Consider the following 15,193-nt stretch of genomic DNA (forward strand, 5'->3'; position numbering starts at 1 on the left):
TGACTGATAAGTTTGTGGCCTAAGGTAGAAGGAGTCAATTTTAGAAAACCTAGCACATTTATTTTTTAACAGAGTCCCCTCCTACATGTACACACTTAGTCCAGCGGTCGTGGAGCATACGGATCCCTTCTTTGTAGAAGTGGTCCACAGCAGGGGTGATTGATAGGTTCGGGGCCTAAGGTAGAAGGAGATGAGTTATTACCTTCAAACTTTCTGCATTATCACTCAAAGAGTTGAACTGCACGTGCATGTAACAATATCATCTTGGACCTCCAGGTAGAAGTAGATGAGTTATACAGCTCTCGTCACATACATAGCTTAGGTGTCTAGTCTTTTCCACAGTAGTGCTTCTGGTGCTTCCTGCTTCCTTCCCTCTTCCTTCCCCTTTTCTTAACCGCGATTCCCCTCTCCCCGCCCCTTTCCCACTCTCAGTCCACTACAGAGACCCATATCAGAATCAGGTTTATCATCACTGACTTATGCCACGAAATTTGTTTTTGTTTTGGCAGCAGTACAGTGCAATGCACAAAGAAGAGGGGAAAAAGCAGGAAGCACCAGAAGGACATTCTGTAATGATCAAAAAAACAATTGTTTGGAACCAAATGTCCTTGCCTGGTGTCTGAGGGCAGAGTGTGTCTGCACCTGTTCCTCCCCCCCCCTTGACAATCCTTCTCTGCCACCTGTCCCACACTCCACCCACGGCACACCACCCTCAACATCCCAACTTCCTTGGGGATATGGTGCTGAGGCTCTATAAGGCACTCGTGAGCCCTCACTTGGAGTATTGTGTGCAGTTTTGGGCTCCTTATTTTAGAAAGGATATACTGACATTGGAGAGGGTTCAGAGAATATTCACAAGAATTATTCCAGGAATGAAAGGGTTACCATATGAGGAATGCCTGGCAGCTCTTGGGCTGTATTTCCTGGAGTTCAGGAGAATGAGGGGAATCTCATAGAAACATTCTGAATGTTAAAAGGCCTGAATAGATTAGATATGGCAAAGTTATTTCCCATGGAAAGGGATTCTAGGACAAGAGGGCATGACTTCAGGATTGAAGGACGTCCTTTTAGAACTGAGATGCAGAGAAATTACTTTAGTCAGAGGGTGGTAAATCTGTGGAATTTGCTGCCATGAGCAGCTGTGGAGGCCACATCATTAGGTGCATTTGAGGCAGAGATAGATAGGTTCTTGATTAGCCAGGCATCAAAGGGTATGAGGTGAAAGCAGGGGATTGGGGATGACTGGAAGAATTGGATCAGCCCATGATTGAATGGCGGAGCAGACTCGATGGGCCGAATGACCTACCTCTACTCTTATGGTCTTATGGACTTTGCTCCTGCCAGATTTACAAACTTGATCTCCCCTCCACGTTAACAAATACAGTAGGATGCAAGTCTTAGGCACCCTAACTATGTATATGTGCCTTGCTTTTGCCCAGAACTGTACATACAAACAAGCTTTTAGAAAACCAGTGGAATGCATGGGGTTGGATTTCTTGCTCATTGTGGGACTGTATATGTCTTCTGCAGGTGGGAGAATGGCATTTTTGTTTGCCTTCTCCTCCCACACAAACCACAACAGTGGGGGACTGGGTGGAGCCAAGCCCATCTGGGAGCACTGAGCGGAATTAGTCACTCACAGCCTCAACGAGACCCGCCAGAGGCCAGTCATCTAGCACCCACACACTGCAGTTCATCTGTACCGTACAGACTGTTCAGATTATGAACAAAGTTCAGGAACAGAAGCGGTCACAACCTGATGGTGGCCTCGGAATGACACAAACGGCTACTATTGTGCTGTGTGCCATTGAAATTCTGGTCACCCCCCTAGAGGAAAAATATTAATATGAATTAAAGAGCACTGAGAAAATTTACCAGGACGGTGCTGGGACTGGAGGACCTGAGTTACGGAGAAAGGTTGAATAGGTTAGGAATTTATTCCCTGGAGCCTAAGAGAGTGAGAGGAGATTTGACATACAAAATTATGAGGGGTATAGATAGGGTAAATGCAAGCAGGCTTTTCCACCGAGGTTGGGTAAGGCCATGGGTTAAGGGTGAAGGGTGAAATGTTTAAGGGGAAACTGAGGGGGAGCTTCTTCGCTCAGAAGGAGGTGAGACTGCGGATCGAGCTGCCAGCAGAAGTTGTGATGCAGGTTCAGTTTCAGCATTTAAGAGAAATTTGGAAAGGTGCATTGGTGGGAGGGGTATGGAGGGAGATGGTCCAGGTGCAAGTTATAAACGGGAGAAATTCTGCAGGGGCTGGAAATCCAAACCAATGCACACAAAACTCTGGAGGAACTTGACAGTTCAGGCAGTCTCTAGGGAAATGAACAAACAGTTTGCATTTCAGGTTGGGACCCTTCATCAGGACTGGAGTGGAAGGGGAAAAATGCCAGAATAAAAGGTGGGGGGGCGGGGAGGAGGATAGCTGGAAGGTGATAGATGAAGCCAGGTGGGTAGGAAAGATAAAGGGCTGGAGAAGAAGGAATCTGAGAGGAGAAGAGAGTGGACCATAGGAGAAAGGGAAGGAGGAGGGTCCCAGGGTGAGCTGATAGGCAGGCGAGAAGAGGTAAGAGGCTAGAATGAGGAATAGAAGAAGCAGGGAGGTGAAGTAATTTTTTTTAACCTGGAACAAAAAAGCAATATTCACGCTATCAGGTTGGAAGTTGCACTGACAGAATATAAGGTGTTGCTCCTCCGCCCTGAGGGTGGCCTCATCGTGGTACAAGAGGAAGGGTATGTCGGAATTATAATGTTTGACCACCGGCAGATCCTGCTTTTGGCGAATGGAGTGGAGGTGCCGATGAAGCAATTTACATCGGGTCTCACCAGGGTAGAGGAGGCCACACCCAGAGCACCGGACACAATGGACAACCCCAGCAGGTTTGCAGGCGAGGCGATGCCTCACCTGGAAGGCACCCTGAATGGAGGTGAATAGGCAGGATAATGGGCAAGGTGATGAATGGCGAATGGACAAGGAAGTAATGGGGGGAGTAATACCTGTGGAAAGGGGGGTAGGCTGGTGGTAAGATCCCTTTGGAGATGGCAGAAGTCGTGGAGAATGATGTGTTGGAGGTTGAGGTGACTAGGCAGAATAATAGTTCAGCACAGACTAGATGGGCTGAAAGGCCTGTTTCTGTGCTGTGGTACCCTATGACTCTATATTCTAATGTCCCCAGCATTTCTGCAGTTCCAAGCTTTTTGTTCCACGGACCACGTACAAATACAACATAATCCCAGCACGTGATCCCTTTACAGTTTCCCCTTCCACTCTGTTGGCTAGATAACAGAGCTTCACGATCTCTGATGTGCAGTGTTAGTGCCTCCAAGATAAATGAGATGAAAGCTACAGTGAGAAGTATTTGACACTCCATATGTGGATTGCGTCGAACGCATTTGAATCTCTAAAAACTTCTGGACAAATTAGGAATATTGGCAATTGCCTCTCTGCTATACAAAGCAGTTCACTCCTTTGTCAAAATGTTCCAAAACATTATTTAAAAACATGACCTAATGGCTTCTGGCATCGAGAAACATATTTTTAGTGTATTTAAACACAGTGTTTAATTGGCAGTCATCATGAATAACACATCTCGGTGTTGCTAGTTCATGCACAAGTCACAGGATGGTGTTGGCCACAGTTTGCCTCCTTGTTCTCACTGACACCTGTTCATTTTTACCCTCACACCATATTGCCACTTTTTGAGGTTGGGTTTTACTTGATTGTAGCTTCCTTGTTAGGTCCAAAAACTCTTTTTTCCAGTTGTATGCTTAAAATGGGGTATTGATTTGCAGATACCTGAACAAAAATGTCAACACACACACAAAATGTCAACACACACAAGGAGCTCAGCAGGTCAGGCAGCCTCTATGCAGGGGAATAAACTGTCAACGTTTCAGTCCTGATAAAGGGTCTTGTACTTTTTTACACACAGGAAATAGGTGTCTGGAGTGTAATGTGCTTGCTAATAGTGAAAAATACAATAGAGGTTTTAAGAAACTCTTTGATCAGCGCATTAATGTGGAGAAAATGGAGAGATAGTGTAGGCAGGATTAGTTTAGTTAAAGGTTTAATTATTTTGGCACAACATCATGGGCTGAAGCGCCTGTTCCTAACCTGTGGTAGTTAAGTACCCTTTTCAACACTACAATTGAATCTGCCTCCATTAACGCCCTGGGCAGTGCAGTGCAGAACCTAAGCAGCTAATTACACTGGAATTAATGCTGTTCTTTATTAACATTTTCTTGATCTTGGGGAAAGGGACACATTCCCCAAATCTGCACGTAAGCTACAGTGGAAGCTAAAGTGTTAACTGCTTGCTACATCAGCCTGCTGGCATACAGCAGCAGGAGAAGTAGGACACCCAAATCCTTTAGTGCATCAACCTTTCCCATTCTCCAACTGTTAAATAGCCTTGTTTATTCTGCCAACATGAACAATATTTTATGTACCCATGCTTAATGCATCTGTATTTGCCCATTCACCCAATATGTGTAAAATGCCTTGAAGACTTTGCGACCTGCTCAAAACTCATAATTCCAACCAATGTCTTGTCTTTAGAAAAATTAGAAATATTACTTTTGGTTCCCTCATCTTCATATACATTGAGAGTGGTCTGAACTATTGATAACTCACTAGTCGCCAAAAATGACCCATTTTTTCAGACTCTGTTTCATGCCAGTAATCTAATCCCATATATTTTAGCTTTGTACACTGATCTTGTGTGGGTTTATCAAACTTTTGAAAATTGAAATACCCCACATCCTCTCTATTCTACCAGTTAAATCCACAAAAAAAATCCAGTTGGTTTATCAAACACAATATTTCTTTCACGCCGAACTTGTCTAATCTTGTTAATACTTCCTACATATACTGTCCTATACTCATTACAACAGCCTTGAGGGTTTACCCATCTACTGATATGAGGTTAACCAGTCAAACTCAGATTTAGAATCAGTATCAGTTTTAATATTACTGGCAACAAAAATGGAAACACCAGTGTCTTTGAACAGAAATCCTACAGAAGGTCGTGGATTTGACCCAGTGCATCACGAGTAAAGCCCTCCCAACCATCGAGCACATCTACATGAAATCCTGTCATAGGAAAGCAGCATCCATCATCAGAGATCCCCACTACCCAGGCCAGGCTCTCTTCTTGCTGCTGCCATCAGGTAGAAGGTACACAAGCCTCTGGACTCACACCACCTGGATCAGTTACAGTTACTACCCCTCAACCATCAGGCTTTTAAATAAAAGAGGACAACTACCACTCACCTGCCCCATCATTGAAATGTTCCTACAACCAATGACTTGACTTGTTATTTATTGCTATTTATTTATATTTGCATTTGCACCGTTTGGTGTCCTGGTTAATCTTTCATTGATCCTGTTATAGTTACTATTCTATAGATTTGCTGAGTATGCCCGCAGGAAAATGAATCTCAGGCTTGTGTATGGTGACGTATATATACTTTGACAAAAAAATTTACTTTGAACTTTGATATGTCATGGAATTTGTTGTTTTGTTGCAGCATTACATAATAATAAAAAATATAATTTACAGTAAAAATAAATCAAAAAATTGAATTAAGTAGTTCAAAGAAAGAACACTACTCTCTCTATCTCTGTCTCTCTCTCTCTGTCTCTCTCTGTCTCTCTCTCTCTGTCTCTCTCTCTATCTCTGTCTCTCTCTCTCTGTCTCTCTCTGTCTCTCTCTCTCTCTCTCTCTCTCTCTCTCTCTCACCTAGAGTTTTGTTTAATGGAGGGAATTACATTGCCAGCCTCCAACCTGTAGGAGCCATTCCACAGCAACTTACTTTTAATACTTTAACACACCATCTGCTGTAGTGGTTTTCAGTGCTTTAATTTCACCAGCATTTTCTTCTTACTAATTTCCTTTCATTCCTTCTTTTAATTGGACCCCTGGCTCCCTAGCATTGCTGGGAAGCTATTTCTATCCTCTGTGAAAACAGAGATGACACACACTGTACTTCTTCATTTGCTCTGCCATCGCTTTGTTCCCTATTCTAAACAACCTGCAAGAGGAACTGAAATTGGTGACATTTTGGGTCAAAGCACTGGATCAGGACTGAGAGAAGAGAGGAAAGATAGCCAGGGTAAAGGGGAAATGGTGAGAGGTGAGATGCAGCCAGTTGGTAATTGCTAGTCTAAGGAGGGGTGAAGGACAATGGGCAGATGGAGCTGCATAGGGGAGGTGAAAGGATGGAGATGGGGACAAAAGAATATAGGTAGAGGCAGACCAAAGAAAAGATAGAGTGGTGAGGTGAAATGAAGGTTGGATACAGCTGTTGGAACAGGAACTTAAAGGGCTACCACTACAGAAAGTTGTTAACAGGACAGAGGTGAAAACTGATAGAAGAAGAGCTCAATGGGGAGAGCTCAAAGGTTCAAAGGTTCATTTATCATCGAAGTATGTATGCAGAATACATCTCTGAGATTCATCTTCTCCAGATAGCCATGATATACAGAAAAACCATGGAGAAATACATCAACCCCAAACCCCCCCCCACCACACACACACACACACACACACACAGACACACACACACAAAGAAAAAGAAATAAAAGCTCACAAACCCCAAACTCCCCAACCCATCCCTCGCACAAAATCTAACAGATCGCCCACCCAGAAAACAGTGACAGTAACATCAAACTCCATGATTGATGTTGCAAGGGAGGGTGATGGGGTTTTTACCCCATCACCCCGCCTTGCAAAAAAACTAGCATTTCACACACAAGGGAAAAAAACAGCAACAGTAACATCAAACCCCAAACCCCCAGCCCAACAATCGGCAACAAGAAAGAATGGGCGAAAACATAGAAAAAGAACACAGAACTGAAAGAGGCCAATATGAACTACAGTTAGTTTGAACTATAATTCAATCCATAAATCTCATAATTTCAATCACATCTCCGAGAGCATTGAGAAGAGCGACTTGAACCAGCAGACTTTCCAAGGAGAGCGACTCAAACCCAGTGGCCTTCTGAGAGTGTCCATTCAACCACTCACTCTCCTCCACATAAGCCTCAATGTTTCAAATATCGTGCACGTTTTAATCAGTGAGAAACATAGTCGATCATCTCTGAGCTTCTTCCAGTGGTAGGTCATGCTTGTGTTTCTCTCTTGGAGTTTTCTCAGGGTCAGCAGAGTGCTCGCAAAACCAATCGAACTCCAGACTGTAAGTCACAGGCTCCAACAGTTTCGGAAATGCAATTGAGATAAAAAGAATAAGCAGAAGATGAAGAAAAACTGAAATAATTGACTATATGGAAGATGTTGCTCAAGGAGTCATTGTTTGCTGGTGCCATCTTGACGGGAGAGTGTAAAATAGGCTGGTAGTAGGTGGATGAAACCGTGAGAGGGAGAGGAACAAACGTGGGTACTGGGGTTCTGAAGGGGAGAGGTATGGAAAGGAGAAAAACATTACAGGATTGGAGTTGAATTGGAAAGCGGTTGGAAATCATATCTCATTGATAATCACATTTATGAATGTAAAAGGATTTATATTTCATACTCCTTAACATTTTTTCTTTCTACTACATGCAGTAGTTGCTTCAGTCCACTTTTATGTTTGTCATACATTTACTGAATTTTAAACTATCCATCATGTTATGATCACTCTTCCCCAACAGACCCTGCACAATACAATTATGAACCTATCCCTTTTCAGGACTGCTTACTCTCTTAATGATAGACTTACAAAAAATCTGTTCACATTTCAAGAGTTTATCCCCCAATTTATTTTGATCAGCTGCCCTGTAAATTAAAGTCTCCCGTAATGTATTACATATTTCCTATCCTGTATCTGTATTGATTTAATTAATTAATCAGTATAGCGTTGATCAGATTAACTTGTTTACTAATTGGAGTGCTTAGTGATTAAAATTTAGTTAATTACTGGAGGTTGCCTTCAAACTTAATCACAGTTACTGTCAAATATTTGCATGCTTTAGCAGTATTGTCAAACTACAGATTGAGCCTGCTGTAGCTCCCTCCCTCTGCTCTCATTGACTCTTTCTCTTTATATTCCCAGTTTCTCAATCTACACTCTTATGCTCACTGTCTACTTTACACCACTCTCTCTGCCCTCTCTCCCTCTGCTCTCGTGAGTTGCATTTCAGGGAAGACACTGTAGAAATGATACTGTCAATGAGGGCCGTCAGTTGTGTAGATAGATTGGAGTCACTGTCTGAAACATTTCTAGTTATCTGAAGATCTGATAGAGCCATTTAAAATCATGACAGAATAGATAAAGACAAACTATTTTTACTGACAGAGGAGTCAAGTATTTGAGGATATAATATAGAAAGAAGTTGATGGGCAAAAGAACATGAGGAAACAATCAAATGTCCTGCAACAGACTCCAAAGGAACACAACTGTGGGCCTTCCTCATATCCAAGTCACAAACTTTCACCAGCTATCCCAACTCTGATTCCTGTTCCTTAGCCATTACCTCATGGTCCCGTCACCCCATGGTCACTACTACTGTAGGTTCTTCATTCCAATGACACGCACATTATATGATGACTTAACAAATATCTTTTGGAGGTCCACAGCAATTTTCCTCATTCCCTCAGTCATTTGATCAACAAACTCTATTGTTAGTTAGACAATAAATTAATAGATTTTAAATCTTGTGATAAATAGTTGTGCATTATCCAGTCCAATCACTGACAATAATTGACTAACAATCCTGTCACTGATTATTGCATCAGAAACTCATAAATACAAACCTGAAAAGAAATGTGACCACTTCACTACAATATCTTTAATTCCATGTACAGTGGATTCTACTTAATTGTGCCATCAGTTAATCGGGGCAGCTGCTTATTTGGGACAGCTCTTAAAGAAAAAAAATCTAATCGAGAAACTAGCCGGGATTCCTTTCGTTTATTTGGGACAATATGCCGCTTAATTGGGACAGGAGACTGTTGCTAAACAGTTTCTAACTAGCATCAGATGCGTGCACTTGTGTGACCATTCGACTGTACACTGTGCTTACAGCAAGCAGTTTTTAAATAGTGCCAGTTGCATATGCTTGTGTTCAAACAGCAGTGATTTTTGTCACTGATAATTGGAGAGCGATAAGCAGGAAGACAATTCAGAACTGTTTTGCTCACCACAATTTCAAGTATTCAGGCTTAGAGATGCCAGAAATGATTGGGAGTGAACATGAAATGATTTCACCACTTCAACAAGTTAGGAACAATGAAGTATTAGAAGGTATCAGCGTTCATCTTGAACGTTACAATGATAATGAAAATCTGGAGGATGCAATCGCCGATAGCATTGTTTAAAGGCAGTCCATTACCTGCACTGATTTTTGTTCATTTGCAGTCAATCAAAAGAATGCATACACTAGATGAGTTCCTCCATCCATAACTGTTAGGAACTAATGGACAGTTTTATAGAACTGTAGTAGTGTTGATAGTGTTCTACATTGTTCTTTAGTTCATTTAAAAAATAATCTGTTACTCAGTTAAATGGTAGTTTGTCTTTATTATACCTTTTTAACTATTTCCATGAAACATTGGCTAATTGAGACAGCCTCGTAATTGGGTCAAAATGTACTGGTCCCGATGCATCCCAATTAAGCAGAACTGACTATATTTGCTAAGCTGGACCAGTTGCCTGATGAAACATAATTTATTTTTATTTATTAAAATATGCACAGAATAAGCCCTTCCAGCTGCACCACCCAGCAGCCCCCAGTTTGACCCTGGCCTAATCAAGGGACAATATACAATGACCAGTTGACCTCCCAACCCGAACATCTTTGAACTGTGGGAGGAAACCAGAGCACCCGGAGGAAACCCACACGGAGAGAACGTACAATCTTCTGACAGACAGCGACCGGAATTAAACCCTGGTCGCTGGTACGGTAGAGCGTTACCCTAACCACTGTGCGCCCCCCCCCCGCCCCGCACACTTCAAACTAAAATCCTCTGCAGAAGCAATATGCTCTTTACCAAAGCAAAATATTGCAAATACAAGCGGTTGAATTTCTGTCACTGATTACAGGAATGTACCAGAAAAATAACGAGAGGGCTTGTATTACAGTGACTATTCCTGAAGTAAGATAGTTCAGTTGCAGCATACACAACTCTGAACCAGGAGCTTGTGTGTTCAAGTCCTAGTCTGAGGGCAAAATACAAAACCGTGCCACAGTGAGTGCAAATTTAACAGGATGTATCTCTGGTGAATGCAAAAGGTCCTTACATTTAAAAACAACAGGGAAATTAAAGCAAGGTTCCATCCTTCAATCAGTATCAAAATAGGCTCTCCAGTCATTGTCATAGTGGAGCTGGCTTTGAACAAATTGGCTACTGCAATTCCAGCAATTACAATTCAAAATACTTCATTTGCTATAAAGTGCCCTGAGGCATCTACATGCCACATTCAAACGATTAATTAAACATCAGTCTTTCTTTTAGCCTACAATTTACAGGCCAGCCGTCGATTCCAAAAAAAAAGAGAGGTTTTTTTTAATGCAACTGGCCCACACAAGAGCAAAGCTTTGGGAACTGTACCAGATAGATATACATGTATCTGCACTTCAGTGCCATTTATAGACTCAGGTCATACTGGCAGGAGCTCCGCAAACAGGCCAAAGTGTTCTCTTTCCAAAAGCTAAAGAGCGTGAATGTGAAAGAACTAATGCTGTTGCTATTTATGACTTTAGGATCAAGATGGACAGCTGATAAACAGGAGGCCCAACTGGGGATAGATACACTTAACCTTTTGACCGGCTCCCTTAGCCGTTGCAACCTTAATATTTATTTTGTACAGATGGCTGCTGTTTGCATTCGATCTTTAATATCATGTTCATGCATATGGTGATTTGAAATGCTTCTGAACAGGTTATTTGTGATAGCAACTAAACAGAGGACATTAAAATATGTGTATATCAAACATTCCCCCTCTGCGCATACGTGGCTCCTACTTAGAGAGAGAGAGAGTTAAGTGCACCGAGTTCACGTCACGGATGACCTCACCTGATCCCTCAATATCATCACTCTGAACAAGAAGGCACAGCAGCACCTCCACGTCCTAAGGAGATTGAAGTCAGTGAGGCTCCCACCCACACCATCTTGACTGAATTGTACAGGAGCACCAATGACAGCATCCTGACAAGTTGCATCTCCATCTGGTACGGGAGCAGTCGAGCATCGGACCGGAGGACCCTACTAAGGACTGTGAGAACGGCTGAAAGGATCATAGGGGTCTCCCTACCATCCATCGGGGACATTTACCATGAGTGCTGCATACACAGGGCCCTTAGGATCTCACCCACCCATCCAGCATCCCCTTTGACTTTCCACCATCAGGCAGGACACTCTGATCCATAAAAACAAGAACGGTCAGGATAGGAAACCGTTTCTTCCCTCAGGCCATTAGGCTTCTGAAATCCCTGCCACATTGCATTCAAAATGTCACTGGTTAATTTACTCTGGACCTTACAATATTTAATTTATGCACTTTACTTTATTTATGTGTAATGCATCTGTAGATTTTATTCTTACTTTCCTAAGTTAGTGTGTGCTACATGTGTGTTATGTGTACCACTCTGCTTTACGCCCTGGTTCAGAGAAACATTTTCTCATCTGACGGTATACATTTATATAGTTAAATGACAATAAACTTGTCTTGACTTAACTTGACTGTAGGTCATTAATAATTCTATTTAAATTGGTAGACAGGCAGAACAAATGCCAACTAATGGATAATTAAAATATATTTGCTATGGATTTTGGGGTATGCTAGGAAACTTAGTAAGTCAATTTTATTGATCTCTTAAGTCATTACCAGTTACTTCATAATTGTTGAAACAACATATATAACCTATTAATTACACTGATCCAATAACTACTTCCTCATCGCCACAGAGCATAGGAACACAAAACTCTGTACAGCTTAGACATCAGATGACCTCATTCAAGTTTTCTTAGAACTACAGATTGCATTTTTTCCCCAGAGACTCCTCTAGTTATTCTTGCCAGGATGATGGCATCATGGCTGACGATTTCACAATTCTTGGAGCTAGCTCAAATCATCAGTGAATTGTCCTGTTACATCCCTTCCCCAAGCACACGGGAACTTTGTGACCCAGCGTGGCCAGCAGGGAATCCAATTTGCAAGTTGCATGGGAGCAATCTCGCAGCCGATGGTTTGGATCTTGCGATGACTTCCAATACCAGGCGAACACTTCACTCCCAGTGATGAAGGATGACTTCAGTTCTTCGATATTCTCAATTCTTCATCTGCTTAATTACATTAAAAATATGCTTGCAGTCTCAACGTTATGGTATGTGCTAAAATTGTTTCTTGAAGAATTCAGATAATTAATACTATTTCCTGGAAGGGACCTTATTTATTGAAAACTCAAGAAATTATGCAGATGCTGGAAATCCAAGAGCAACAGCCACAAAATGCTGGAGGAGCTCAGCAGCATCCATTAGGAGCCGATGTTTCAGGCCAAGACCTTCCTTCAGCACAGAAGGGGAAGGGGAAAGACGACAGAATGTAAAGTTGGGGGTGGGGAAGGACAACAACTGGAAGGTGATAGGTAAAGAAGGGTTTGAAAGAGAAAGGGCTGGAGAACAAGGAGTCTGATTGGAGAGGAGAGTGGACCACGGGAGGAGGGGACCCTGGGGAGGTGATAGGCAGGTGAAAAGAGGTAAGGGACCAGAGAGGGGGAATAGAAAAAGAGGGGAGGGGGAGGGAATTTTATTTTACAGGCAGGAATAACCAATACTCATGCAATCAGGTTGGAGACTACCAGACAGAATATAAGGTGTTGCTCCTCCACCCTGAGGGTGGCCTCATATTTTATTCATGAGCTTGAAATTTTGTAAAATAATTTTTAAAGAGTGCTTACAAGCATTAAAAGCCTACCTAAAGAGTTAATATTTTTGAGAAAGCTCACTGGCATTGTGGTAATTTACTGCCAAATAACAGTTGAAAAATTCGCAATAGTGACACAATGCATTATAGTGTTAATATTGCAAGCAACACAGAAGAGAAAAACCATTGCAAAGCAAAGAATGGACCCTGTGAATACTGTACCATTGACTGTTTCAGAATAATGAACAATTCCCAGCTCCATAAAAGGATCTTTGAGATAATGAGTTGACTCAAGATTCTGTAATATGACTGCTATGTATGCTGGTGGATGCATTGTGGGTCCAATTTACGTAAACTCTTAGCCTGAAAATAATCGCTTTTCCAATTGTCTTGGGGAGAGGGCCAGGAGCAGAAGGTGCATCTGCTCAGACCAGCATTTCTGTTACTCATCTAAGAACTGGGTAAGGCTGCATGTGAGGAAAGATCAGTGAAGCCTGTATCCAGAGTAGTTGTAGTGCGTACTTAAGGGAAAACAACAGAAAATGTTCAGGTGATAGTTGCTGGAGTCTCAGGGACATCAGAAACGTACCATGAAATATCCTAATTACAAAGAGGCCACGTGGAAAAGGAGATTTCAAACAGCTGCGTTCACAAATTGTTTTATTTAAAGCTACTGAGAAATGGTATTAGCAAGTGGGCCCTGAAGATTTAAACCGTTCTACTGCAAAGTTATCATTATGGATAATGCAAAGAATAAAAAGAGAATTCTTATTTTGCTGGTATTCTGATTTTGTCGTCGGAATTAGGTGTATTACCTCTGACACACGTCAGGAAATTACATGTCTTTGCTGCAGCAACACAGTGCAAGACGTTAAATTACAGGAAGAAATATACAGGGTATAAAAAGTAGTCTGTCAAAACTATTCAAACTTCATCAGAACTATTCCAGATTTTGACACAGACTGAGTCCAACAAATATTAGAGTCGTAGAGTGATAGAAAAGTACAGCAGAGAAACAGGGCCTTCAGCCCATCCAGTCTGTGCCAAGCCATTTACACTGCCTACTCCGATCAACCTGCACCCAGACCATAAGCCCTCCATAACCCTACCATCCATGCTTATTCAAACAAACATTCTCGTAACTCTAATAAACATTTAGTTTATGTGGGTTTATTGTGTTTCAGCAATTCTACAAGAAAAATCAATTTTATTCTGTTTGACAGCTCAGAATGAAAAAGCACCAACAAAAGGCATCCTCAGATAAATGGCACATGTAGTTTTTGCTGCCTAGATCCACAGTAGAAGTTGGTGTTGCATTTTTTTGATTACACTTTGTCATACAGTTTGGTTGAATAAATGAGATGAGAAGGTGCTTCACTTACCTGCTACTGGAGTTATCAAGGCACTGACAGAGTACAAAAGCTCAGTGGAAAGAGGTGTTGTTGTTCCACAGACTTTGGAAGCCGTTCGATTGGGCAAACATTCCCGCACTTCAGAACCAGTGAAGATGAGTTCCTCGTTCCCCTTAATCCACTTGCTGAGATCATACAGGAAGTAGAGGAGAAAAGAGCAAGAGCATGCTTCTTTACTCAAAGAAATCTGGCTACCATAAAAGGTTCACACAGACTGCTAGTTACATTTCAGACCGTCAGAGCTTGGAACATAAAATCTGCTGCTCTCCCGTGTAAAGTCCCACTGCTATGCTTGCCAGAGCTAATACGCACAGCCCTCGGATACTTGGGCAACTGTGGCTATGTAGGGATCAGCTCCCCTGAGTTATATTTATCCTGTGTTCTCAGCAAGTCAAGTCTGTCAACAGCTGAACACTTTCTAGCAGTTCCCTTTGCAACAGAACAGCTGAGCTGCTTGTAGTTAGTTGCCGTTACAGACTGAGGGAAGAAGGAACAAAATGAAGGAAATGAAATCTTGCTGAGGCCTTCTGCCAAACATTTCATCTGCATGCGAGCACTGTTTTAGGTATCACAGCCTTCCTCTAGTGTCAGCACCTACTTGATCAGTAAAAATGGACACCGCCCACAAATACAGAACTTCAGCTGACCGCAAAAGGAATCAGTGTCAGTACATTGTATGAGTGACAAGAACTCAAAGCAGTTTGGGCAATTTATATGAATGAATATTTCCGCTAGATGACACAAAGCTCTGTGTGTATCTGTGTGTGCATGAGAGAGACAGAGACAGACAGACAGAGACAGAGAGACGTACATTCAGAATAGACAGAAAGGGAGAGACAGAGACATACTGATAAGAGAACAGAGAGAGGAAGAGTTAGAGAGAGACAGAGACGGAGAGAGACAGAGAGACAGAG

The 15,193-nt window shown here is 42.1% G+C and overlaps 1 protein-coding gene across 4 annotated transcripts in view; it reads right to left on the bottom strand.

The window, feature by feature from the left end:
• The window catches only part of LOC134350811 (filamin-A-interacting protein 1-like), a 354,727-nt gene extending 339,947 nt beyond the window's left edge, over positions 1–14,780 (bottom strand). For 3 of the 4 annotated variants that reach the window (XM_063056514.1, XM_063056513.1, XM_063056515.1), the window contains exon 1: positions 14,250–14,780. The gene's annotated coding sequence lies outside the window, so the exon portion shown is untranslated. The remainder of the gene's footprint in view (positions 1–14,249) is intronic. The other variant, XM_063056516.1, reaches the window with a different exon arrangement.
• Between the last annotated feature and the right edge of the window lie 413 nt (positions 14,781–15,193).

This window comes from Mobula hypostoma, chromosome 8, assembly GCF_963921235.1.
Source record: "Mobula hypostoma chromosome 8, sMobHyp1.1, whole genome shotgun sequence".
Lineage (NCBI taxonomy): Eukaryota > Metazoa > Chordata > Chondrichthyes > Myliobatiformes > Myliobatidae > Mobula > Mobula hypostoma.